Source organism: Furipterus horrens, unplaced genomic scaffold (assembly GCF_987537825.1).
Source record: "Furipterus horrens unplaced genomic scaffold, mFurHor1.1.pri manual_scaffold_5, whole genome shotgun sequence".
Classification (NCBI taxonomy): Eukaryota; Metazoa; Chordata; class Mammalia; order Chiroptera; family Furipteridae; genus Furipterus; species Furipterus horrens.
Genome location: NW_028327175.1, coordinates 96,906,768 through 96,933,048, shown reverse-complemented (window position 1 = coordinate 96,933,048; position 26,281 = coordinate 96,906,768). Strand labels below are relative to the sequence as shown.

Genomic DNA, 26,281 nt, shown 5'->3' with positions numbered 1-26,281 from the left:
AATTTTAGCCAGGTGAGATCCACTGGAGACTTCTGACCTAAAGAATTATAAGATGATACATTGTGTAGTTTAAAACTACTGTGTTATTTGTTACAGCAGCAAAAGGAATACAAACCTTCTTCACATCACACACAAAAATCAATTCCTCATAGACAGCAGATCTGAATGTGAAAGGTAAAACAACACAGTCTTTAGAAGAAGACCTGGAAGACCTTCTTAAGATTGGAGTAGGCAAAGATTTCTTAAATAAGACAGAGGAAGTGCTAAAGGTAAGAGAAAAACAGATAAATTGAATAAGATTAAGAGCTTCTGTGTGTCAAATGATACCACTGAGACAGAGAGAGAGGGGTGGACAAGCCACAAAGAAGATATTGGCAATTCCTATATTCTACTAAGGACTCATATTCAGAATATAAAAAGAACTCTGACAAGTCAAGCTAGAAAAATCAGCAGAAGAGTTGAACAAGCACTTCACAAAAAGAGGGTATTCAAAAGATCAATAAGCATATGAAAGGATGTTCACCTTTATTTGTTATCAGGAAAAGACCATACATTCACCAGAATGTATAAAATGAAACAGACTGACCATACCACATGTTGGTGAAGATGTGGATTATCCAGAACGCTCATACACTGCTAGGAGGAGTATAAACTGGTACAAGCAGCTTGGCATTACATACTAAAGCTGGACACACCTAACCCTAAGACCCAGCAATTCCATGCCTAGGGTATACATATATGAGCATATGTGCACTGAAAGACATGTTCTTTTCCTAATACTCCCAAACTGAAAATAACCCAAATACCTACCACCATTAGAACGACTAAATAAGTTTTCACTTAGTCACATGTGTAAGTAAATTCACAGAACAGAATAAAATACAGCAATGAGAATAAACGAATTGCAACCACAGGTAACAATGTGTACGAATTTTACGATTATAATCTCGAGTGGAAAAAAAGCTGGATATGTACATGGAGTAGGATTGTATGCTTCCACTTACTGGTGTGGCTCAGTTGCTTAGAGTATTCAATTCCCAGTCAGGGCACATGTCTCGGTTGTGGGTTTGGTCTCAGTCAGGGCGCATGCAAGAGGCAACTGATCGATGTTTCTCTCTCACATCGGTGTTTCTCCCCTCCCTTCTCTTTTCTCTAAAATCATTTAGCATGTCCTCGGGTGAGAAATTTAAAAAAAATTTTAATGACGTTCAAGGGCCTTGACCAGGTGGCTCAGTTGGTTGGAGCATTATCCTATACACCAAAAGATTGCGGGTTCAATCCCGATCAGGGCACATACCTAGGGTGCGGGTTCGATTCCTGGTTGGGACACATACGGGAGGCAACTGGTCAATGTTTCTCTCACATCGATGTTTCTCGGTCTCCCAAATCAATAAATATATCCTCGGGTGAGGATTAAAAAATATTAAAATGAAGTTCAAGGGCAGGCAACACTTATTTATTGATGGTATTCAAAATCAGGGAAGGGGTCACGCTTGGGTCAGGCATACTGACTGGAAGTAAAAACAAGAGGGGTTTCTGGGGAGGTGGCAGGTTCTGACTCTGGATTCCGGTGCTGTTTCACAGTCATTTCACTTGGAGAAAATTCAACAAGCAGTACACTTATGAAATGTGCACTTTTCTGTATGGATGTTGTACTTCAATAAAGTTTTTAAATTGTCCTGGGAGGAGGTGGAAGAAGTAGAGGTAGTTCCTGCTGCTCTGGGGCCTTCCCCCTACCAGACTACCCTAGCTGGGGACACCTAACCATGTGGACCTATTTGAGTGCCTGCCTTCCCCACAGTTCTGTGAGCTCCCTGTGGGAAGGCCCAAGCCCCATGGACTTCAAGTGCCCATGTCAGGCACATAGTGGTGTTGTGCTTACTGAACAACTTTCCAGGCACCAGCCTTCCCTGAACAAGGTCAGTGAGTCAGCACCTGGCCTCCTCTCACACCTGAGCCCTCCCTGCAGGGAGGAGGCTGAGCCCACTGAGAGGCCCAGCCAGAGGGGAGGGGTTGTAAACCAGGGCCCAGGAGGAAGGGCCAGGGTGTGGCAGCCTGGAGAAGGGAGGAGACAGCCAGTAGGCCAAGGGCACCACCTTACACCTCTGACAGGCAACCCAAAGCTGCTGGAGGCCAGAGGATGGGCAGAACCTGGTGGCCCTAGGTGTGAAGTCAGTTACTAACAAGCCCTCAGTCATTTCTTTTTTTTTTCAAATGCTTCCAGAAATGTACCCCCTGCCCTCCACTACCCCTAGTCATCAATTCTGGCAGAATACCAGACACCCACTCACACCCATATTGACTGTCACATCTCCAGACCTTTAGATACATGCTGGTGTTCCCTCTGCCTAGGAGGCTCTTCCTCTTGGCCACTGGCACACTCCCTCAGCTGTCACTGAGAGCAGCTTAAGAGGGCAGGCTCTTTGCAAACCTTGTCCTGGTACCTAGGACAGCGCCTAGCACACACAGGAGCTCAAAAAGTGTAATACAGGAACGAACAAAAATGCCCTCCTCTGCGCCCCTGCCCCATATCCTCACGGCTTTCAGCTGGACGCCCATAGCAACGTGTTCACACCTCACCAGCTGGCTTGCAGCAATGTCTGGGAAAGACATGGAGGAGCAGTTCAACGTTCTGAGTGACTCACATCCTGCAAGAAAGCTGGCACCAAGTACATCTGATGCACACAGCACATAGTGGATGTAAACCCGCTGTGGGTCCAACGAGTAGAGAGGCAGGTAGTGAGCTCCCCGCCGCTGGAGGGGATTAAGCAGACACTAAGGCCTGTTCTCGGAGCAGGTTTTTGCTCCACTTGACACAGCTCCATGAGACGCTCTCCCAAACTCATGCAACTACCATGACTATCAAAAGGAACCTTAGCAGGAACCTGCTGAGCACTCTCCACTTCCCAGTGCTAGCCTGCCACCAGGGAAAGGGCGATCCCAGGCCCACACCTCTTTCTGTCATAAGACTTTGCCTCTCCACTATGCTTGACTCTGAACTCATGTGGGTGCAGTTACTGGGGGCGGCTCAGGGTGGGACGAGACCCCGTCCTCCACTGAGTTGCTCCAGCCTAAGGAGCCACAGATCTGTAATATTTGTCCTGCTCCAGGCACCAGTCTAGGAGCTTTATAAAATTAACCCATTTAATCTTCACAGCCCTGTGAGGAAGATACTATGATGAGCCCAAATTTACTAATGAGGAACGTGAGGCCCAGAGAGGTCAAGCCACTTGCCCAGGGTGATGCAACTAATGAATGGCAGAGCACTCCTTGAAACTCAGGCCCCCAGGCCACGGAGCCTGTGCTCCTAACCACTTCTCTTTATGTCCTCAGACCCAAGACCAACTCTCCTCCACCTACCTGGGTCAGGAGCACAAGGGCAGGGATTTAGACAAGAGGTTAGGAGGGCACTCCATGGCCCTCAGTGCCAAGGCCACAGTCTGCAGCACTTCTTTCTGCCTGCTGGCCTGGCCCCCGCTTGCCCTGGCCTTGTTTCCTGGGCCCCCGTCCGTGCCAGCACCCTGTGTTCCCGCCTCTCTAAACCTCTCAGTGTTCCCTGAGACACCCTACCCCGTCACTTGTTCTGCCAGGAATGCCTTCACCCCTCTTCTATCCCTTAGCCAACTCTTGGGGTCAAGTGGGTGTACCCAGAGCTCTCTGCACAGTCCTGCATCACGGCCCCCCACTCCGGCTCCCACAGTGGGGATTCTCGTGGCAGGGGCCAGTCTGGCTCCTAGTTCACTGGGTCTCATCCACCCCTACAGCCTGTGACACACTTTAAGGGGCTGGCTGCGAGCTTCAGCCCCCACACAGCTGCTGGCTGGGACCCTCCAGGAGGCTCAGAAGGATCAGAAGACGGCTGCTGTTTTCTCTCCCACCCTCTGCACTCTGGACGTCTGTCTGTCCCAGGACCACACTACCCGGCTCCTCTCTGGAGATGCCAACCCTCCCTGAGGCTGTTGTTTTACATAGAGCACAGGCTTGCAGGAGTCAGTATGGCAATACAAAGCCACGCCAAACTCCTGTTTCCCCCTTGGCTCTGGCTGCTAGAAAGCTCAGAGTCAAATTACCTGCCATAGAAGGTGGAGAAGTCCCCTTGGGCTTCATCTGACTTTTACTATCGTGGGTTTCCTCTTGCCCCAATTCTCCCATGTATTTTTCATCTCATTATACTATGTTTGTCTTTAGAAATCACCTCAAGTCCTTTCTGGAATCAGACAAAGAACACGCGTGACCCTCTCAGATGTCTTCTCTCCTCTGCTCCCTGTACCCTGAGCCCAGCACACTCACTGGTCTGAAAGCTGGATATGAGCTGAGTGACCGAAACTACAAACAAGAGAATCTATGAAGGGAACAGTCCAAATTAGAAAAGGACCTGCGCAGCATCAGGATACAAGGTAGCCCAAAATCTAGACACCAAATGTCTTTCTTTCCCTCATCACAAGGTTCCACAACTAGATGCCAACTTCACGCTTCACCTGGAAGAGTACTGGGCTCCTCACTGAGCCCCCACACAGAACACTCTCTTCTCGGCTGCCCAGACTCCTTCTCTTTTCTCCCTTTGCACCATCAGGAAGGCCCTCCTTAACTGCCCAAAGTTCACCCATCCTTCAGGACACAGCCCCAGTCCTAGTCCAGGGAGTCCCCTAGACCATCCCACGCACCCAGTGACCCACCTGCCTAACACCCAAAGTGACTTGCAACTATTGCCAGGGCAATGACCTCCCTGGGCATTGAGGCACCTCTTCTACTCTGACTTTAAAATGTTTCTCAAAGATGCTGACCTTATTTACATTTTCAGGAAGGGCGCTGATGTCTTCCTAATTCAGGAAAACCTCTCGAAGGCAGGATCCAAAACCGAAGTGCACTGCGCTCCCCACACACCGAGGGGCTGGTTTTGGCCCAGCCATCACCCACTCCCACCCTTAATACCACATGCTGGGGAGCAGGGGCTGGGGCCTCCCAGGGAGGAGCTGGGGCTGAGCAGGTGCAGATCAGCCCTGGACACTCACTAAGGGAAGGGAGGTTGGAAAACCAGGCACTCCTTGTGAGCCCAAAATTCCACCTCATGGCAAAGGGGCCAAAAGGGCAAAGCAGGAAGTGGGAGAGGAGTGGTGTCTTTCTAGCTGCAGCTGGAGTCAAAGTTAAGCTTCCAGGGATGAAGCAAGGGCTGCTCAGTGAAGACAGAAGCCAGAAGTGCACAAGGCCCCACATTTGTGCCTTGTTAATAAAAACCACCTGCCATGCTCTGCTTTCTACGCAGAAGGGAGCCCTTTCATTATCATTTCAAAGCATTTCTTCTGAAAATGTGAGTTTTGTATGACTGTTGCTGTGTACTGACCCTGGCAGCACAGCCCAGAGAAGGGAGTGGGGGGACAGGGTGGGCCCCATGTGGCAGTGGGAACCCCAATCTCCAGGCGCTGAAGGGAGGAACCTCAGACAGAGGTTCCGACACCCCCTGCTGTCTTGTCCTCCCCCGGAGATCAGCGCACTCTAGTTTCTTCCAACAAAGTGTGGAGCCAAGTGGTGGAGACCCACACTTCGTATACTGTGACATCTCGGTAAACTGGACGTGGGTCTGCCTCTCCCATTGTACCGAGAGCCCTCAAGGAAGGCGATGCCCCCATGTGTGTGTCCTCCTCCAGAACACACCACACATCATAAATGCAGCTGACACTGTAGCAGCTGTGCCCGGCACTGTGTCCCACCCCCAGCCCCAGAGACCATGTGGCCTGCCCCCCCATACCAGCTAAGTGGAGGGGGTGGGGACCCTCACTCAGGCAGGGCCAATCGGTTTCTCTGGCACCCCAAGACCAAGGGGAGTGCTCCTAGGAGGTCCTGTGGCCTCAAGCTGAAGCCACTATTCAGGACAGCCACACTGACAATCCAGAGAGCCAGCCTACAGGGAGAGAAAAAGGGACAGATGCACCATCCAGAGAGGAAAGCTGGAGGGGGGAGCTGCGGCCCAGCTTCCGGCGCCCTGGGGGAGCCAGGCTGCCTGCAACTGTTTGCTACACAAGTTCCCTTTCCCTCCTCTTAACTCTCTTTTCACTTAACCTAATTGGAGGGTTTCTGTCCCTGGCAACAAAATTATCCCAGAGACGAGGTCAGAGCCTGCCCATTTCCACTCAAGGGCAGGCCTATTCATCAAGCATGCCTACTACTCAGTTTGCAAGGTGAGGCTTATCTGAGTAGGGCCAGCACCAGAGAGTTGTGCTAGGAAGGCAAGGCATAGCCGGCTGGGGCCCTGAGAGCCAGAGAGCATTTGGACTTTGTACTTGAGGGAATGGGGTGGAGGTGCCTGAGGATGGCATGGTCAAAACTGTGCTTTAGGGACACAAACATGGTAGGCAGGTCGAATGACATGCAAGAAGGGGACATGTCTCCTAGGCACACGTAGATGCCTAACAGATGAATAGAGGGCAAATGGGGAAACCTCTCTACACCTTGATTTCCTCATTTAGGGAATGTTATTAAGATATCCATAAACTAAGACATGCATTTAAAGAGCTCAGAACAGCCCTGGCCAGTGTGGCTCAGTTGTTGGGCACTGTCCTGCAAAGCAAACAGTCACCGGTTCAATTCCTGATCAGGGTGCATGCCTAGGGTTTGGTCCCCAGCTGGGGAGCATACAATAGGCAACCGGTCGATATTTCCCTCTCAAATTGATGTGCCACTCTCTTTGTCCCTTTCCTCATCCTCTGAAAAAGAGAGACAGAGACAGAGAGACAGAGAGAGCTCAAAATAGCTCCTGGCACACAGTAAGCACTCAGTATGTTTTTTGTTTTTTCAAACCTACGCAAAGACTGATGTTGTCCCCAACAACCTCTGGCAAGTGCTATGGTCTGAATGTCTGTGTACCCGCCAAATTCATATGTTGAAGCTTAATGCCCAATGTGATGGTGTTAGGAGGCAGGGCCTTTGGAGCCCTCACGAATGGGAATAGTGCCCTTATAAGAGAGGCTCCCCACAGAGCTCCCTAGACCCTTCCACCATAAGAAGATACAAGGCGATGTCTGCAGCCCAGAAGAGGGCCTTCACCTGACCATACCGGCAGCCTGCCTCAGACTTCCAGCCTCCAGAACTGTGAGAAATAAATTTCTGTTGTTTGTAAGTCTGTACCCCACCAGTATTTTGTTAACACATTGCATACGGGTGGTGAGAATTCTCATCATTCCTAAAAGGCATTTAAATTCCCGAGTACGCAACGTGTTATAACAGCTTGAACTAAGATGGCAGGAACCAGAAGAGCCAAGAGTGCAGCTCCCCTCCTCTGGGCATAGAAGCAGAGGTAGGGTAGGTGGCATCAAGAGGGCAAGGTCAATCTTCGGGTGTCAGGGCAAGGGAGGGAAGGCCAGAAGGGAACTCTCTCCTACATTGTGGATCAGAGTGGAGGGAACAGGGATGGCTAGGGCTGTGGGGGTGCTGGCCTTTCCATTACCAAGGGAGGTGGACCAGAGTGGAGGGGGCAGCTGAGGAGAGAGGCTTCCGTGTGGCAGAGGACAGAGCCTGGGTGGGGCTAACAGGCAGGATTGCTTGGTGGTGGATGAACAGATGGGGAGAGAATGAGCCACATGTATATGGTATGGGTATGTCTACATGTATGTGGGGGGAGGGGTGTAGTGCAGTCCGGCACAGCCACAGTAACAAAAATCAGGCATTTGCTCCAAGTGAACATACTTCACACACATCCATCCATTCAATTCTCTCAATAACTCTATCAGATAGATACCATAGGTATTTTCATTCTTACAGACAGGAAAATTGACGCAGAGAGAAGTGCAGTGACTTGTCTGAGGCCACACAGCCAGTAAGTGGCAAAGCTGGGATTTGAACCCAGACTGTCAGGGACCACCATCCAAAGTCTTAGCCACCAAAGTGGCAGGAGATGCTAGAAAGGGAGTGGTGCCCAAGGGTAAATCCCCAACTTGGGATTTCAGGCTCTGGGTGCAGAATTCCAGGTACTACCTTCCCAGTCTGCTGGGTAGACCAGGTGGGGGCTTGCAGGAGCACACTTGTATGCATTAGGTTCCCCCCAGGTCCCCTCTGCCAGGCTCTTCTGCCTTTGAAACTCCTCTCCATCCCCCGCCCTCCCCCCCGCAACTTGTTACAGAGCCAGCACCCCACCATCCCTTGTAAGCCAGGCACTGCAGACACAAGGCATCCTGGCTCGTGGCTCATGGAGGAGGGCGTCTGAGGGGTCCCATCTGGGAAAGTAGAAAGGACAGGACAATCCTTTCCATCAACAGAACTCCCCTGCCTTAAACCCCATGCCCCATCACCTAACTCCTTCACTGCTCTGCTCCTCTAACCCAACAGCTACCAGGCCGCCTGCCCCCTTCTCTGACTCCAGGCCCTGTCCATCCTATTTCCCTGACCGAAACCCCTTTGGCCTTCTGGCAGCAAACTTCTGCACTGTCCACCTCACCCTCCAGGTGTCCTTCCTCTGTGCTCCCAGCTCCCCCACCACTCACTACTAGACTCAGTGATGGGCTATGCTCCCTGGGGGCAGTGATGCCCCATCCTGTGTACCTGCCAGCGGCTGGCAGTGCTGGGCCAGGTGAGGGCAGCTGGATGAATGAAGGGCTCATTGTTTACATTACAACTGGTGGGGAGTGTGCCACACACATGTGGTGCCCCACGTGCTGCTCCCTGCACCCTCCTCCTCCTTAGCCAGCAGTCCTAGGCCAGCCCCATCCCCATCAGCCTCCCCTGGGCATCTTACAAGAGTGAGGGCAGCCAGCACCCTTCATTTGGACTCCCCATTTCTGACGCAAAAGGGAGACGTAGGATCTCAGAGACTGGGGGATGGGTTGCTGGGTGTGTGACTCCCCACAAGGTGCCCCTCTGTCCGTCCTCCCCAGGGTGGGGGTAGGGCTGGGGCCTGCCTGACAGTGCCCGGTGAACACCTGCCCCACCCAGGCCCCGCCCGAAGGGCCCAAACGGCGGTCCTGGAGGTCCAGCTAAGCATCCTTGGTCGCCCCGGCTCCTCCCTGTGGAGAGGGCAGAAAATCTGCTGCCTCACCAGCCACCAGCGCCAGCTTGAGGGGGCACCCCTGACGGAATTCGCCCCGCCCCGGTCTCCCCCTAACCACCTCCGCCATGCACTTCAACCAAGTTTTGCAAAAGGCAGTGGCCAGGCGACTCCAGCCTGCGCGAGGGCTCCGTGTTCTCCCGGACCCCGGGCCTGCAGAAGGGGGACAGGGACCGCGCCCACCAGGCGGTGCCCCTCGGGCCTGTGAGACCAGAGTCCTGCCGCGTGTCCGGCCGCCTCGCGCTGCCTACGGCAGAGGGGACAGGCGGCCCCCCAGCAGATGTGCCCAACTCCCGTCTTTGGTTGAGGGGCTGGGGGCGGGGAGACCGAGGATGCTAACGGTGCCCTCACCACCGGGACCAGCAGCCTGGGAAGCGCCTCCCAAAGCCGGCAGCACCCCCTCCTCGCTGGCAGGCGTGGAGAAGTTGGGGTGCATCCCAAGACCGCCTCCGCTCACGCCCACCCAGCAGCCCCGACCCCGCGGCCTCTCCCACGCCCGACAATTTCCCCGGGCCGGCCCTCTTCTGCCCAGGCTGGGGCCACCGCCGCCTCCCGAATCCCTCGGTCCTTTGTTGCCCGGCAAGCCCCCTCCTTTGGGGTCTCCCCCGCTGCTCCTACCTTCACCCCTCCAGCATCAGGCTCGGCGGCGACGACCCGGCGTCGGCCTCCTCTGCGGGCCCGGGCGCCGCGGGGCGAGAGGATGCTGAGGCCGCTCCCGCTCCCCGTCGCCCCACCCCCGGCTGAGCTCTTGTGGCGCCGGGGCACCGTGCTCGCCCTCCGGACCCGGGCCTCGCGCCGCGTGTGAGGCCGGCCGGCGGCGGGAAAGCAGGAGGGGCTGGCCCAGGCAGCCCCGCCGCCGCCTACTCGCCCAGCGGCGGAGCCCAGCGAGCCGAGCGGTACGGAGCGAGCGGCCCGGCTCCGGGAGGGAACAAAAGGGGCAGGCGCTGGGACTAGCGCCGGAGGGCGGGGCCTGGCGCGGCGGGGGCGGGCACGCGGGCGCACGGCCTCGCGGTTCTCGGGCCCAGACGCCGAGCCGCCAAGTGGGCGGGCGGGTAGAAAACGCGGCGGAACCTGGTCTTTCGTCCGCAGCCCTCAGTTGGGGGATGTCCCGGGTGCGCCAATACCCACTTCAGTGCTGGGCACGCGGTGGTGCTTCAGTCGTGTTTAGCGAAAGGACACTCTTCAGCCTTGCTCGGCTCATAAGGACGTCCCAGACCACTGGGAGAGATTGAAGCTTGGGAAGCTGAGGGGAGGGACCGGGAGGTTCCAGGAAGGCTTCACAGAGGAGGTGACGTTGGACTGGACAGGAAGAGATAAGGAGGGGACGATGTGACCGAGGTTCTAACCCCAGGTCTTACTGAGCTGTCCTGTGGCCAAAGGAGATGGTGATAAATGATACAGGGTTCTTGGTGGTTTGCAAAACCATGTCTTTGCAAAAAGTGGTACCCAAGACACAGATGAACCCCAAGTCCTCCTCCCCGGAGCAGGATCTCTCTCCTGTAGTATCAGGGGAGTTGATACAGCTGCGCGGTCCACTCCCCTGGGTGGGGTACCAGAAGCCACATGGCAGCCCTGGGATAAGAAATAAACGAATCCCCAAGGAACATGTATAAAGGACCCATGGACATGGACAACTGGGTGGGAATTGCCTGGGGCGGGGGGAGCATAGGGGAGGGCAATGGGGGGAGGGGGGATTGGGACAACTGTAATAAAACAACAATTAAAAATAAAGAAAAAAACAACAAATAACAATATGCTAAAAACGAAAGAAAAAAATGAATCCCAATACCCATCGGTGCCCGACTGTGGTTGCCCTCTGTGCCTTTGTGATCCTCTCCCCTTTGATAAACTAATCTCTGAGCCTTTGCCTTGATGGTTCTTCAACCAGTAGTGCCCACCGCCCCACCTTCTTTGTTTAACAAATTATCCTTTCCCTTCAAAGCCTGGCTCAAACGTACCTTCATGTCCCTTGAGCATGGGAATGTGGGTGTGTTGGGGCAGGTTGCGCTCTGTACAGTGAGGCTCGCTCCAGAGGGCAGGCACGAAGTACAGTCTTGTTTATAACCCTAAGTTACCCAGCACACACCCTGGCCAAGAGTAAACTATTCAATGACCCATTAAATGAATGAATCTGCTAAGATGCCACCAACCATTTTTCCACTGCCCTGGTATCCATAATCTTTGAGAAATAACCTCTGGAACTCAGTTTCCTCACCTATAAATTAGCGATAGTGTTTCACTTCAGTTCAGCAAGTGTGTAATGGTATAAGGATGGAGGCTGGGCATGGGCCAGCCCTGAGGAGGTCCCCAGCTGGGGAAGGGTGCCAGATCTGGAGACCAAGTGGGGAGGAGGGTGCAGAGTGAGCCCAGAGGAGTTGTCAACTGAATGGGAAGGAAGGGGATTTGAGGTGGGAAGGGCTGTGTTCAGATACCAGAGCGCAAATTGTTCCATGCGGCTGTGATGAGTGGTCCGGATATTAAGAGATAAGATCCAAGGCATCAGGCAGTGGTAATAATACAGCTCCACCACTTCCAGCTGATGGGCAATACATACTCTCTGGGCCTCTGTTTCTCTATCTATAAAATGGAGCTGGTGTTAGACTGCCTCCTAGGGTTGTTGTCGAGTTGAACACATTAATCATTAATCTACATGAAGGGCTTAGAATAAAGAGTGCCTAGTGCACAGTTAACATTCAAGAAGTGTGAACTTTTTTCAAAGAGCAAGGTTATAAAAGGACTTTGCACACTAGGAGTGGATTTTTCTCCTGTGAGAGGGAGATGTCTAACAGGGACTTTTCTCCCAGGGAGAGGAAGAAGCACAACGAAGAGCAGGGTTTCCCAGTTGCCCACTCCTCCCTCCCTAGGAATTAGTGGTGGCTGCCAAAGCCGTTGGGGTCCTGGCAATGGGAAGCATAGAAGGACCAGTCAGAGGCCATTCTGAAGTTCTCTGGGCAGCTCATTGGGGCAGGCTGAGACCCTGAGAGACAAGCTGGAAGGCTGGGGGTCCAAGGTAGAGCTGGGGGAGGGGGGGCTGGGACACTGTACGGGTGAGGGAGCAGCAGAGGAAACAAAAGGAGAGGCCAGTCTAGGTCAAGTTTTAGGGGCTCCTTTGAGACTGAAATCCATGGCGACTGTCCCTGGAAACATGTGATATGCTTACACACACACACACAGAGGTTTTACAAACAGGTTCAGATAGTTCACAGACCCTTTGAAGCACCCCCCTGGTTTGTACACCCAGGTTCTAGGGCAGGAGAGAGTGCACAGAAAAAAACAGGGCAGGTGGGATGTAGCTGACCATGTGATTTGCCCAGATGTGGGTTTCTGACCCAGACCAAATGACACATGCACCCTGGAGGCATCTCTCCCTTCTTTGACACCTGAGGCTTCTGGAACCAGGAAAGTCATCAAAGTTCCCAGAATATCACCTATCAGGAATGGACTAAGAAGGTTCCTTATTAGAAACTAAACCATCATTTCATCCCGGCTCCTTTTTGCACAGGTGGGGAAACCGATGTCTAAAGAGAGGCAGGGATTTCAGGACACGCAGACCCTGCTGTGATGCTCCTGAGCTCACCTGCGCTCAGCCAGCAGGTTCAGCAAACCCCTTCTGCCTTCAGAAGGTGGGCAGAAGGCCCCTGGCTACCTCCCTCACCGACAGCTCCCAGTTCCTGCAGAGTACTAACTTCTCCTTACATGGACTGGGTGAGCAGAGCTGAAAAGATAAAAAGATACAACTCACCCCTCATTCGAGAGGAACATCGATTGCCCTAATGGCTATTAGGCTTGTTTTAGGTGAGAAACTATAGGCTTCTATCTTACTGCAGGTTCCATTTGGGTTTTCTGCTTCCTGCCGCCAAACAAAAGATGTAGACATGGAAGGTGGAGCTGGGCATGATGCCTCAGCGTCAGACCTGGTGAGGCGGGGAGGGGATTAGGGGCAGAAAGGCTCTCCCAGCAGACCTCTCACTCATGCTTTTGTCTCCACAGAAAGTGCTGATCTGACCATTTTCTTGCTGACACTGGCCATGACAAGCAGCCCCACAAGGGAGGGGGAGTTGTGGGAAGAGCACATCAGGAATAATTGGGGACCAGGGCAGAGGCCTCAGAGGCCTGTGCTGGGGCAGCCACAGACAGGCCTTGCTGCCCTTCAGGTTGCTGCCTCTCTGGTATACTTTCTTATTGTCTTATTTTTTAGAACTAATAGGACATCCACATGATGGAATATTTTATAGTCTCTGAATCACTGCTTATAAGGAATCTGTAATAAAAGGGGAAACACTTCTGTATTTATGTCAAATGAAAAATGGACATCAAAAATTGTAGATGTGGTAGAGTGGAAAATACTAGTTACCATAATGGACTTTGGGTGGGTGGAATCCATGGGATTTTTTCCTCCCCTTTTCTGCATTTTCCTAAACAAACACGTGTTACTTTTAGAACTAACAAAATAACTTTATATAGAGAACCCTAAAGATTCCACAAAAAAACTACTAGAACTGATAAATAAATTCAGTAAAGTAGCAGAATACAAAATAAATAACCAGAAATCAATTGCATTTTTATACACCAATAATGAACTGTCAGAAAGGAAAACTAAGAAAACAATACCATTTACAATTGCGTCAAGAAAGAATATACCTAAAAATAAATTTAACCAAGGATGTAAAAGACCTGTACTTGGAAAAGTCATAAGACACTGAAGAAAGAAATTTAAGAAGATACAGAGAAATAGAAGCATATCCGTGTTCATGGACAGAAAGAATTAACATCAGTAAATGTCCATACCACCCAAAGCAATCTATAGAATCAACATAATTCCTATCAAGAAACCAATGATGTATTTCACAGAATTAGAACAAATATTCCAAAAACTTATATGGAACCACATAGACCCCAAATAGACACAGCAATCTTGAAAAAAAAAGAATAAAGTTGAACCTGATATGAACGTATAGTTCAAGGCCAAAGTTATCAAAAACAACGTGGTACTGGCATAAAAACAGACATATAGATCAACAGAACAGAATATAGAGAGCCCAGAAATAACTCATGCTTTTATGGTCAATTAATATTTGACAAAGGAGGCAAGAACATACAGTGGGGTAAAAACATATTCAATATGTGCAAAAAAGAAGAAAGAAAAAAAATTAGACCACCATTTTACTTTGTAAACAAGAATAAACTCCAACTAGATTGAAGACTTAAATGTAAGACTTGAAGCCATAAAAATCCTAGAAGAAAACACAGGCAGTAAAGTCTCAGACTTTGTTTGTAGCAATATTTTTTTCTGTTATATCTCCTTAGGCAAGGGAAACAAAAGAAAAAATAAACATGGGACTACATTAAACTAAATAGTTTTTGCACAGCAAAGGAAGCTATCAACAAAATGAAAAGACAACCCACTGAATGGGAGAACATATTCACCAATGATACATCCAAGGTTAATATCCAAAATTTATAAAGACATTATAAAGATCAAGACTATAAAAAACAATCCAATTGAACATGGGCAAAGTACCTGAATAGACACTTCTCCAAAGAGGGCATACAGATGGCCAATAGACTTATGAAAAGATGTTCAACATCACTAATCACCAGAAAAATGCAAATTAAAACCATAATGAGATACCACCTCACACCTGTCAGAATGGCCATGATCAATAAATCAACAAGCAACAAGTGCTGGCGAGGATGTGGAGAAAGGGGAACCCTAGTGCCCTGTTGGTGGGAATGCAGACTGGTGCAGCCACTGTCAAAAATAGTATGGAGTTTACTCAAAAAATAAAAAATAGAACTACCTATGACCTAGTTGATTCCACTTCTGGGAATATATCTAAAGAAACACAAAACAGTGATTTGAAAGAATATATGCACCCCTTTGTTCACCGCCGTGTTATTTACAATAGCCAAGATTTGGAAGCAGCCCAAGTGCCCACCAGTAGATGAGTGGATAAAAAGCTGTGCTACGTTTACACAATGGAATACTACTCAGCTGTAAAAAAAGAAGAAAATCTTACCTTTTGCGACAACATGGATGGACCTGGCAAGTCTTATGCTAAGTGAAAGAAGCCAGTCAGAGAAAGACAAATACCATATGATTTCACTAATATGTGGAATCTCATGAACAGAATAAGCTAACAAACAAAATAGAAACAGATTCATAGATACAAAGAACAGGCTGGCAGGTATTAGAACAGAAGAGGATCTGGGGGATTGGGTGAAAAAGGTAAAGGAATTAAGCAAATAGAAAAAACAAACAAACTCATAGACGCAGAAAAAAAAGAAAAAGAACATTTAAACCCAAATCTTTTCCTGTTGAATACACAAAAAATGGATGCTGTCATTGGCCTGGGGCTGGGAGTGATATCACCATGGAACTATCAGCTGAGGACATCCTTCTGAAGGCCACACCCCTTTCAAACACTTGGGCTTTGCCTGAGTCCAGCTCTTCCTTCCCTGGGAGAGGAAGCTGAGGCACCTCTCTCAGTTTGACTGAGGGAGCTCAGGGGTGGCAAAAGGTGTCTTCTTCTGGGAGGTATGCAGAGGTGGATTTAACGGCAGCGCACCGGGTGCGCGCCCTGGGCCTCGACTTCTGAAGGGCCTCGCAAGTTTACAACTTGTATGTAATTAAAACTGCACATATGAAACCAAACTTGGTGTCATTAGAAAAAAGTGTAAAGTTGGGGTTTTGCGGGGCCCTTCAGAAGTCGGGGCCCAGGGCACGCGCCCCGTGCCACCGCCGTTAAATCCGCCTCTGGGTACGGGCACTTCCTGTTGGGGATTTCCAAGGTCGTAGGGGTCTTCTTTTCCATGCAGCCTCCTCCATTTCATAAGGGCTGCTGAGTGAACAATAGCTGGCGTTTCTACATAATCTTATTACCAGGTAGGTTTCAAGCTAAGAACTTGTATGAAATAAGGACCATCCAGCTAAGAACAAGCCAAGACAGTTTAATCAGAGCTTGCTATAGTAAGGGAGTCACGGGCAGGCGTGGGCGGGAAAGCTTCGGAGAGGACCAAAGCGAAGGCATGGGTGTGTCTTGATGGAGATGGCTGTTGGCATGGGTAGCTGATTGCAGGGATTGGTGAGGGGAGCATATTTGGCATTTTCCAGTTTGTCCTGAGTTGGAAGAGGAAGCAAAAACTCAGAAAGCTGGCATTTCTTGATCAAGTCCTGGCTATCTGGGGTTGTCACTTGGCTTTCTGGACTGGAGGCTGCAGAGACAGGGTCAGTTCTTTTTTGTATATGGTCTGGCTATTGTCTGTTTATACGTATATCCGGGTTTTCGGTGTTAACTAACGTGACCCTCACCAAGTACACTAAAGCTGGTGTGATAATGATGTTGCTTTAGTGAAGAGGAAACCGAGTCACAGAGAAGTGGAGGGGCATGCTCAAGGTCACACAGCTTGTGAGAGCAAGGTTAGCCAGGACGCTGGGCTTCAGAGCAGGGCTCTCTGCCGACAGCAAAAAGACAGCAGGGAGACATTACCTTGAACTCCAGTCTGAGCTCTGCCACACACCAGCTTTATAAGACCCAGGACAGGTAACCCAGGATACCCTCCTCCTCCACAGAGCCACACAGAGAGCGACACTGAGAGGAGGCACTGAATGCAAGTGCCAGGTCCACACATGCATGCTGAGTGCCTGCAGGGAGCTGTGTTTATTGTTTACTACATACCAGGCATGGTTCTAAGCACCTGAGACTCTGTGAGCTGCTGTAATCCTCAGGGCACCCCATGAGCTGGGTCCATCACCTGCCCCATCTAGATGCAGGTCTGAAACTAGTCCGAGTTCACACAGCAGGCAGAGAGGGGCACCATGTGGAATCGAGGCCACCCGGGGCCAGAGCTGGTTTCAATCCCTACCTTCCTGCCTCTCAGATGAATCAGTGGCTGTGAACGGGCAGCAGAGGGGCACCTGCAATAGCGCAGGTGGCACAGGGCCTCAGCCGAGACCTAACAGGGTGAATTGCTTCTTTCTGAGTGACTCCTGAATGGGCTTCTTCAACAGGGGGCCCTGGAAACGAGAGAATACGAAGAGAAGAGGCCGCCCCCTCTGTGGGTGTACAATACCCACAGCCACTAACAGTCGGGGGGACACATGCCAAGGACTATGCTGCTGGGGTGGACACTCACCTCTCAGGGAAGAGGCCTCGGTTGGTTGCTCATGGGCTCCACTCTCCCTGGGGTTCCTTCCTCCTTGGGTCCCAAGCTGGGCTGCAGGTGCCCAGCCTCCGTTTGCCAAAGGAAGTCTCTAGAAGGTGCTGGATGTGGAGCTCTTCTCCGTCCCTCAGTTTCCAACTGCAAGGCCTTCCTTCACAGCTGCTATTCCTCATTTCTTCCTCTTTCCTCCATGTCCCCAAGTTTGCACATCTGTGTACTGAGTCTATTAGCTAAGGTGGTAGCACACCTGGAGGCGTGTTCACTCTGTGTTTCTGCGAGTATTTTGCCAGGCGACACTGCCGGTGTCTTTCCCCCCAGGACACTGCTGCTGGCCCTGCTGCTCCAAGGCTGCCCACCTTTCACAAGGCTGAACTTCCTCTGCAGCCCTGGTGTAAGCGGACATTTCTTTTGGGCCTTTTGGGCCCTTCTGAGAAGTCACACAAATCACCCATCATCCCAACAAAAACACAAAAATTCGAGATTGACAGAATGTGACTAATTTGTTATTTTACCACGAAAAGACGCTGTTGCCATCATATCCTCCAAGAAAGGATGCTTTAGCACCAGATGAAGGAAGGAACATAATTTTGGAATATAGGACAGCCCTTTAAACTAAATAAATCTGGATTTTCTGGGGGAAAAAAATCTTCTTGTTTTGTTCACTTTGCTGCTGAAGGAGAAGCACTTGGTCATGGTTGGCAGCTGTTCCTGGAACGCTCGGGAGCCAGTATCTTAAGGAGGCTCACTCTGACTTCCAGGCCAGGCCAGTGACTTTCCTACTCCCACTTCCTGCCCTTCCCAGGGCTCTCAGCCACCTTGGTTGCCTTATAGAATTGCACTGCTTTGTTTGGCTTTTCTTGGACCAATCCACACACCCTCCCATCCCCCACATCCACACCTCCTGGGGCCCCCTGAGCCTGGGTGTCTGTGAGCCAGATGCTTGGAGAGAAGCTAGGAGGTCATTTGTCCAATCCCTGCAGGAAAGATAAAGCACCATTAGCCAAAGCACCAACAGGAAAGCTAGCAGCTCTCTGGAAAACCACAGCCTCCTGTCTCTACAGCCTACCCCTGCAGCTTCCTTGTTCATAAACTGCTCCTTCACCCCACAGATGTGGTCCATGTGTGTATAATATACAAAAGCTAGAGCTCATAGTCAAAAGGCTGGTGTCCTAGCAGCAAAACCCCTTATAAATCCTAAAGCTCCTTTTCTGCCCAGTGGGTGGCTACAAAATTACTTTGGAAACATTGATACACAGATAATATACACAGTCTAAAGCGGTAAGAGCTCTGATGGAGTTACCCACAGGGTGCTTTGGGCCACGTCTCATTCTTGGTGTGTGGGGCCAAGGGCAGCTTCCTGGAGAAGGTGACAGCCCAGATGTGTCACGAAGGGCAAGTGTGTGGCAGGCGCGGGGAGCAGCCCAAAGGTGTTGTTGTGAGGAACCTTGAAGAACTCGGGCCACCAGAGCCCAAGGAAGTGGAGCTGAGATGAAGGCCTAGGAGCAGCAGGCTTCTGTCAGAGATGCTTGATATGGCTGGGCTGTGGGAGTTGGGTTTTTTTCCAAGGGCAACAACGGGGGGCTCTGGAGGGCTCTAGGTAGGGGAGGGGCATGAATTTTAGACCTGAAACCTGGCTCCCTAGGCCATGCAGGGACCGTGTGGTGACAGGTTACGGGAACAGGGCAGTCGGGGAGGAGAAGTGGGGGAGTGGTCACATGCACAGGGACTGGCCCGGGAGGGGCTGCTCAGCCACCCCTGCCTCAACGTCCAGCAGGGGGTGGGCTGAGAAAGAGCACATGGAGTGGCAGGAGACAGGGCCCGCAGACTCTGGGCTCCCAGCTCCTCCCAGCCAGCGAGAGGAGGGACCCCAGCCCCTGATGCCTCTGAGGCTGAAGAGAGGGTTTTGCTGCCTACACCTGGGGTGGAGAATGGACTCAGCTGCCTGCGCAAGAATGCAGGACCAGGGACAACCACATACTTGTTTTCTAAACCTGCTGTGCTGCTGTGAGAGTCCACATTCTCCACGTGCTCCTGAGGTCGTGTTCTGCGTTAGAACCTCCCACTCTGTGACCCTCCCTGTGACCCTCAGGCATGGAGAATGGATCCAAAGAAAAGTAGAGCCACAGACAAGGTGATTCCTAGGGGTCCCAACCAGGTGTAGAGAGCACCCAGCTGGGTGTCCCTCTGGAGCTGTGGTTACAATGGTGCCAATTCACCCTTCACCTTGGAGAAACCCCTCTGGGAAGGGTACGTGGTGGAAGAGGCACAGGCTTGGGAAGCCACCGATCTGTGGGACCTTGAGCTGCCTTCGATGCATGTGATGCACTGAGTATGTGACCCTGGATGAGGGGCTCAGGTCCTAGCCTCTGTCTCCTAATCTGCCAAATGCAAATGACAGGCTCCACCTCCACACACAAGGATATACTGACTCATTCCAGAGCCACAGTGCTCTGATGAAAGCATAGCAAGGGTGCTTGGGGCCACGTCTGACTCTCGATTGTGGGGCTAAAAAGTGTTCCAGGTAACTTTGGGCAGGGGGACTGCTTCTGTACAAAGCATTGCCACATCTGTCTTTTCTCATTGGTTGCACACGGAGAGGCAGAAGCAGAGATGTTAGTCCAGAGTGGTCAGTTCTGGTCAAAGCTTTAGCAGGGCGGAAGGCATCTGTGAATGTCATCAATGAGCTGGTTCCTCTCCTCCCCCGGCCTGGGAGCTGAGAGCAACCTCTGCACAAACCTTCCATAGGACCCTTTGGAAGACATGTAATTGCTCTGTGCCTCAGTTTCCCCATCAATCTACCGCTCTATCACAGCCCTCCCCACAAGGTACCAGGGCTGGTGCCCTACACAGCTAAGGATGCTTCAGCCACGTGCAGGGAAGTACTCCCACGGAGCCTTAGCCCCATGGTGCCCACCCACTCCTCAGTCCCCCTACCCTGCACACTCCCTTTCCTCTCTGCAACTCCAGCCTCCCACTCAGCCCTGGGAACTGAAGTCCCCAGAGGCCCCACAGGAAGTCAGAGGGGCTGCACAAATCAAGAGGGTCTTATCTGCCAGCCGCCCATCAGAAGCACAGGTGACAACCTGGACTGCCAGGTGGAGGGAGGGGCGTCATCCTCTGGGACTGAGTCCTTTAGCTGCAGGGTCTGCACTAACTCCAGGGAGGTAGTATCAGAATCGAATGAAATTATAGGACCCCCAGTTGGCGTTGCAGAGAATTCTGGGGGTGGGAAATCCACACATCTGATGTCAGAAGTGAACTAGTGTCTGTGAGTAAGGAGACACACAGGGAGTTTTTCTATAATGGGGGAGTCTGTAGGCCAGGGTGAGGGTGGGATGGGAGTCTCTAGATCAAGGTGGGGCTGAGGGTAGAATCGGTGTGTGACTTTGGGCAGGTTTCTACCCCTGGTCCTTCGTTCATAGATGCGGGAGCTATGTGGTAAATTGCTTTTGGTTTTGATTATAAAATATCACACATATAAAGCACATTTGTAGACATGACTTAAGGATAATAAAATGAATGCCTATGTTAAGAACACCTGGCCTAAGTGTTAGCTGAGTGGCTCAATTGGCTGGAGCATCATCCTGAACACCAAAAGGTTGTGTATTCGATTCCCGATCAGGGAACATACCTAGCTTGCGGGTCGATCCCCAGTAGTAGCACATACAAGAGGCAACCAATCAATGTTTCTCACATTGATGTTTCTCTCTCTCCCTTCCTCCCTCTCTAAAACAGTAATGAAAATATCCTGGGGTGAGGATTTTTAAAAAATATCTGGTCCTGGCTGCTCTGGCTCTAGTGCCAGCCTGAGACCCAAAGGTTGCCAGTTCGATTCCCAATCAGAGCACATGCCTGGATTGTAGGTCAGGTCCCCAGTTGGAGACGTGCAAGAGGCAACCACACATTGATATTTCTTTCCCTCTCTTTTTCCCTCCCTTCCCCTCTCTCTAAAAATAAACAAATAACTCTTTTTTAAAAATCTGGCTTATAAAATAAAACTTCACCAGGACCTTGAATCCCCTACATGCCCCTTTCCAACCCATCTCCTCCCCAAAGGTAGCTGCTTTCGTGAATTTGGTTTTCCTCCCTTTGCTTGGCTTCTCTTTATATGTACGAGCCCTTAAAACAAGGCTGTGTTCCTTTTGCATGCTTTCCACCATGTGAAGGAAAGTGTGCTGTAGGCATTCTTCTGTGATTTCTCTTGTGCTACAATTTAATGTTTGGGGTCCAGCCACACAGATGAGGATGGCCACGGAGTGTCCCTTTGGGTCCTGTGCCTCAACATACTCGTTCTCCTATTGACAGAACTTTAGGTTGTTTCCAGTTTGGGGTCTTGTTTAGTTTTGTTGTTGCTGCAAAACTCATGGTGTCCATTGCACAGGTGTCTCTCAGGTGCACAGCTAGGAGGGAAATGACAGAGTCATGTTTATTACAATACTGTCCAATTGTTTTCCCAAGTGTTTGTACCAATTTATATTTCACAGCAGAATACAAGCTTTTTGGTCTGGCATCCATAATAGCACTGTGTATTGTCAGGCCTTTTAATTTTTGCTGGCCTGGTTATTGTAAAAAACAAAAAGAAAGCAAAAAAAAGCAACCAAAACCAGACTACAAATGAGGCATCTTTCAAAAGTCTCCTCTTCTGTGAAATGATTATCCACTCATTTGTCCATTTGCTATTGGATGGTTTGTCTTCTTTCTTAATGATTTGTAGGAGTACTTACATATCTTAGACACTATTCCTTATCAGTTTAAAGAATTGCCAAGACCTCTCCCAGTTAGTGGCTTGTCATTTAACTTCATTGTATGTTTGTGAATGGGCAGAACTTTTCAATATGAATATAGTAAAATTTATTATCTTTTTTTCACAGTTTAAGTCTTTGGGACCTCGTTTAAATCAGAGATTGTCAGTTTACTTTTTAGCAACATGGCTCTTTGTTCAAAAGAAACCACATATGGATCCCCACACTGAATGCCCACCAACTTACAGGGCCGATTATTTCCTTAAAGAAAATGTCCTGGGAAAACTATCATAAATCAAAGATCTAATTGCCATAAATCAAAGATCTAATTGCCATGGAGATTAATGTTACACATTTTTAAATAGCTAACAAAATAAACATGTGATGCTCATGTTTTTTATTTTTTGTTTAAATAATTGAATCTTTATTGCAACAACAGCAACAATTAAACCAAGAAAAGTAAAGACAGAGAAATCAACGACAGTTTTACAAACACTGCCCGAAGTCACCCAGTGCTCAGTTCACAAACCAAGCCAGCTCTATGCCACCAGGCCAGGCTCCAGGGTGCCTGACTTTATGGCTACTTTTTTTTTCCTGATAAAATTAAGTTAATTCACTTAACAAATGATCCTTTGCTTTGCGAGGTAATTTCAGAACATTAGTATATAAGCTCTGGTTATGTACTTAAAATATAGGTGTACTTTTAATACAAGTTTCCAGGGAAAGTAACCGAGTAAAGCTTAGTACTTGTTTTAAATAACAAATGTATAAATGGCACAAAAATCACAGTATTTTGGAATGTTATGGGATCCTAGAACATTTTGGCTAAATTTCCTCATTTTATGAAATAGGAGACTGAGGTCCATTTTCCGGAGATTTCGAGTTGCTAGAAGCCCACAACAGGCCTCAGGAAAAGAAGCAGAGGGGCGGAGATATCAAGGGAAGCCCCTCCCCTCGGATGGGGTCCTCGAACCTGAATGACTGCCTGTCGATGTGTGGCTGACTGCTGGAAGCTCATCTCAGCCACCTCAGAGCTGCATCTAAGGGAGGTACCTGACCTCCTGCCCCACAGGGGCCCTGACAGTGGGCCTGGTGTAGAAGACCACCAAGGCGACCTTCTGGCCTGGTCTCCCTCACCTCCCTGGTCCTGCCAGCAGCAACAGCACCTCTAGGAGGAAGATGAGGGTCCTGGCCAGCCTCACCTAGACTTTCCTTCCACCTGGGTTATGGTCGGGCTCTCTGTTACAATGTGGACACAGCCATCTGTCTTCTAGTTGGATGGCTCAGCCTTCATGGTGCAGCAGCCAGGGGTGGGCTGGGGCAGAGAGGGCACTGCCCCGTGGGCCTTACGAGCTTTTCAGCCTTGGTGTCCCAGCCCAAGGAGTCTGAGGCTCAGAAAGTATCCATGACTCCACCCTGACCTGTGTGGCTCAGTTAGTTGGGCATCATCCTGCAAAGTGAAAGGTCACTATTTGATTCCAGGTCAGGGCACGCATCTGGGTGTGGTTCCATCCCAGGTTGCGGGAGAGCGAGAGGCAACTGATCGCAATGTTTCTTTCCCACTCTTCCTCCCTCCCTGCCCCTCTTTCTAAAAATAAATAAATAAAATCTTTTTTAAAAAAAAGGCATCCATGAATCCTGTTTCCCCAGGAAGCCCCCATCCCATGGCTGCTCCTTCCTACCACCCAACCACACTGAGACCACAGACATCTGGGACCCCTCGTCCCTGTTCCCCACTTTTTGCCTCAGGGAGGAGATGAAATGACACCTCAGACCCGGTCCCGGTGTACTTTCTGGAAAAACATGGGAGATCTAGAGCGCCTTTCCAAACATAAAGGCTATGGGGCAGGATGATGCAGCCTCTGGGAAGCATCAGCCCCCCTTGGAATTCTGGTCCTACTGCTTACTGCCTGTGTGACCTTGGACAATGACCTTCACAGCCCTGTGCCTCCGTTTCTCTCTTTGAGATAGCATTTTCTCCAGGACTCGTCACACAATGCCTGGCATGCTGTAAGTGCTCTGTTCTGTGCTCACCAAGAAGGGACCGCTGGGAGGAAATGACTACAGTGCGTTGCAAGGGCCACCCCAGCCCCCGCCAGGCAGGCTTTCCAAATGCCTCTGAGGTTGATTCATTCACCCCAGCCCTGATGTCTGTGTCCTCCCACCCCCTCCACCCACACACCCACACTGCTTCCCCATGAGTGAGGTGGTGTCCTGTGCTCCTGCCTTCTTTGCTTCTTTTTCATGCTTCCAGCTTCAGCCTGGATGTTGCCCCCACCACCACCACCACCCCGACTCCCACCCCCAAGGGAGGCAGATCTGGCCCAGGGCTGTTTACAGTCCCTAGTCCCTCTCCCTGAGCCCAGGGTGAAGCTTGCACAGCCAGGCCTATGGCAGGACTAACCTAGTAGATTCCCAGATGGTCCATTTAAGCTGGAATGCTTGACTTCCTGTTTTGTTTTCCATCAGCAGTTTTCAACCAAAACTTTCCTTCCCATAAAAAGTATTTCTTCAGATTACTGACATTCATCCCACTCTGAAAAGGAGGGATATTTGGGACACTTTTATTTGAATGAAAAATTTTAAGTTAAGGACTGCCCAGGGAAGCAGTAGAGGTTCAAAACCCTGGTTTGGCCTGGTAACTTGGGTTCAAATCCCCCCCTGAGGCACTTGCTGGCTGTCTGATTTTGGATAAGTCACTCAGTTCTTCACTGCATATAAAAATAGAAATAATTTCTTCATTATAGGTTTGTAGAGATTATATAAAATAACACAGTAAATGGCTTCTTTAGCACAGAGCCTGGCAGAGGAAAAACATTCAGTGGCCAAGGAAATGAAACTTCTCCTTAACCTACTCCCAATTGAGGTTTTATAGAGTCCAAACAGAGAACAAGACAAAGTGAGAGGTAAAAATTAATGACAAGACATTCATATTGAAAAAAATTAATAGATGGCATTAGAAAAGCATGGGAGAAAAAATTCTGAAACTCAAAGAAGCAGCTCAAGGCACCAACCTGAATCTTTCCCTAGTTATAATTAAGGAAGAGTTTTGTGTAATTTTCCAAGAATTTCCACGTCTTTGGAAGGAGCACAACTTGGACAAAGAATGCAAAATATTCCACCAACCCATAAGCTCTCCATTACTCATGAAGATGTTTCTATAGGCACTTAAAATATACATATATGTCATGCATATTGCCAAGTGAAAGAAGCCAGTCAGTCTGAAGCGATTACATATTGTATGAACCCAACTCTATGACATCCTAAGAAAGGTTAAACTATGAAGACAGTAAAAAGATCAGTGGGCCCTGGATGGTGTCGGTTAGTGGGTTGAGTGCTATCCTGTGAACCAAAGGGTTGCTTGTTTGATTCCCAGTCAGGGCATATGCCTGGGTTGCGGGCCAGGTCCCCAGTTGGGAGCGTGAGATAGGAAACCACACATTGATGTTTTCCTCCCTTTCTTTCTCCTTCCTTTCCCCTCTCTCTAAAAATAGATAAATAAAGTCTTAAAAAAAAAAAAAACAGTGGTTTCCAGGAGCTGGGGGGTGAGAGGGGAGAGGAGAGGGGAGAGAAGGGAGGAGAACTGAGTGGGTGGAGCATGGGTGATTTTTAGGGCAGTGAAACTATTCTGTATGATACTGTAATACTAGTAGATTTACTACATTATACGTTTGTCAAAACCTGTAAAACTGATTAACATAAAGAATGGACCTTAATGTAAACTATGGGCTTTAGTTAATAATAATAATGTATCACTATTGGTTCATTAATTGTAATAAATGCACCACATTACTGCAAGATGTTAGTAACAGGGGAAACTGTGTGCCTGAAAAAGGGGGGTATATGAGAACTCTCTGTACTATCTGCTTAATTTTCTGTAAATCTAAAACTGTTCTGAAAAATAGTCTACTAAAATTTGTGTACTTGCAGGAAGTACGATGCGATGGAAAGAACATGGAACCAGGTGACAGGGAACTCTGGCTGAGTGGCCTTGGGCAAACCCCTTGCCCTCTGAGCTTAGTTTTCTCATCTTTAAAATAAGGCATTCTGCTTATTTCTAAATGGGATTATCCCCTCTGGCTATGAATTGCTCTGCCTTTACTATTAACAACATTTCAGAAGGATAAAGAGTCTGAGTTTCGCAGGAAAGAGCCCTATGAGTAAAGTTCAGGGAAAGTATACTGCAAGTAGTTTAGTTCTAGGAACGCCCAGGTAGTCTAGAAAATGTCAATTCTCCTGCCCCCGCCTTGACGAACCAATTCAAATTTCCCCAAATACCACACGGGCGGCGACAGCAACCGAAACACTAAACTGCTCCTGGTCCCTACCAGCTGGCGGGGTT

The 26,281-nt window shown here is 49.7% G+C and overlaps 1 protein-coding gene across 4 annotated transcripts in view; it reads right to left on the bottom strand.

The window, feature by feature from the left end:
* Positions 1-9,949, bottom strand: part of CLIP2 (CAP-Gly domain containing linker protein 2) — a 74,630-nt gene extending 64,681 nt beyond the window's left edge. For all 4 annotated transcript variants that reach the window (XM_090276887.1, XM_090276888.1, XM_090276889.1 and 1 more), the window contains exon 1: positions 9,653-9,949. The gene's annotated coding sequence lies outside the window, so the exon portion shown is untranslated. The remainder of the gene's footprint in view (positions 1-9,652) is intronic.
* Between the last annotated feature and the right edge of the window lie 16,332 nt (positions 9,950-26,281).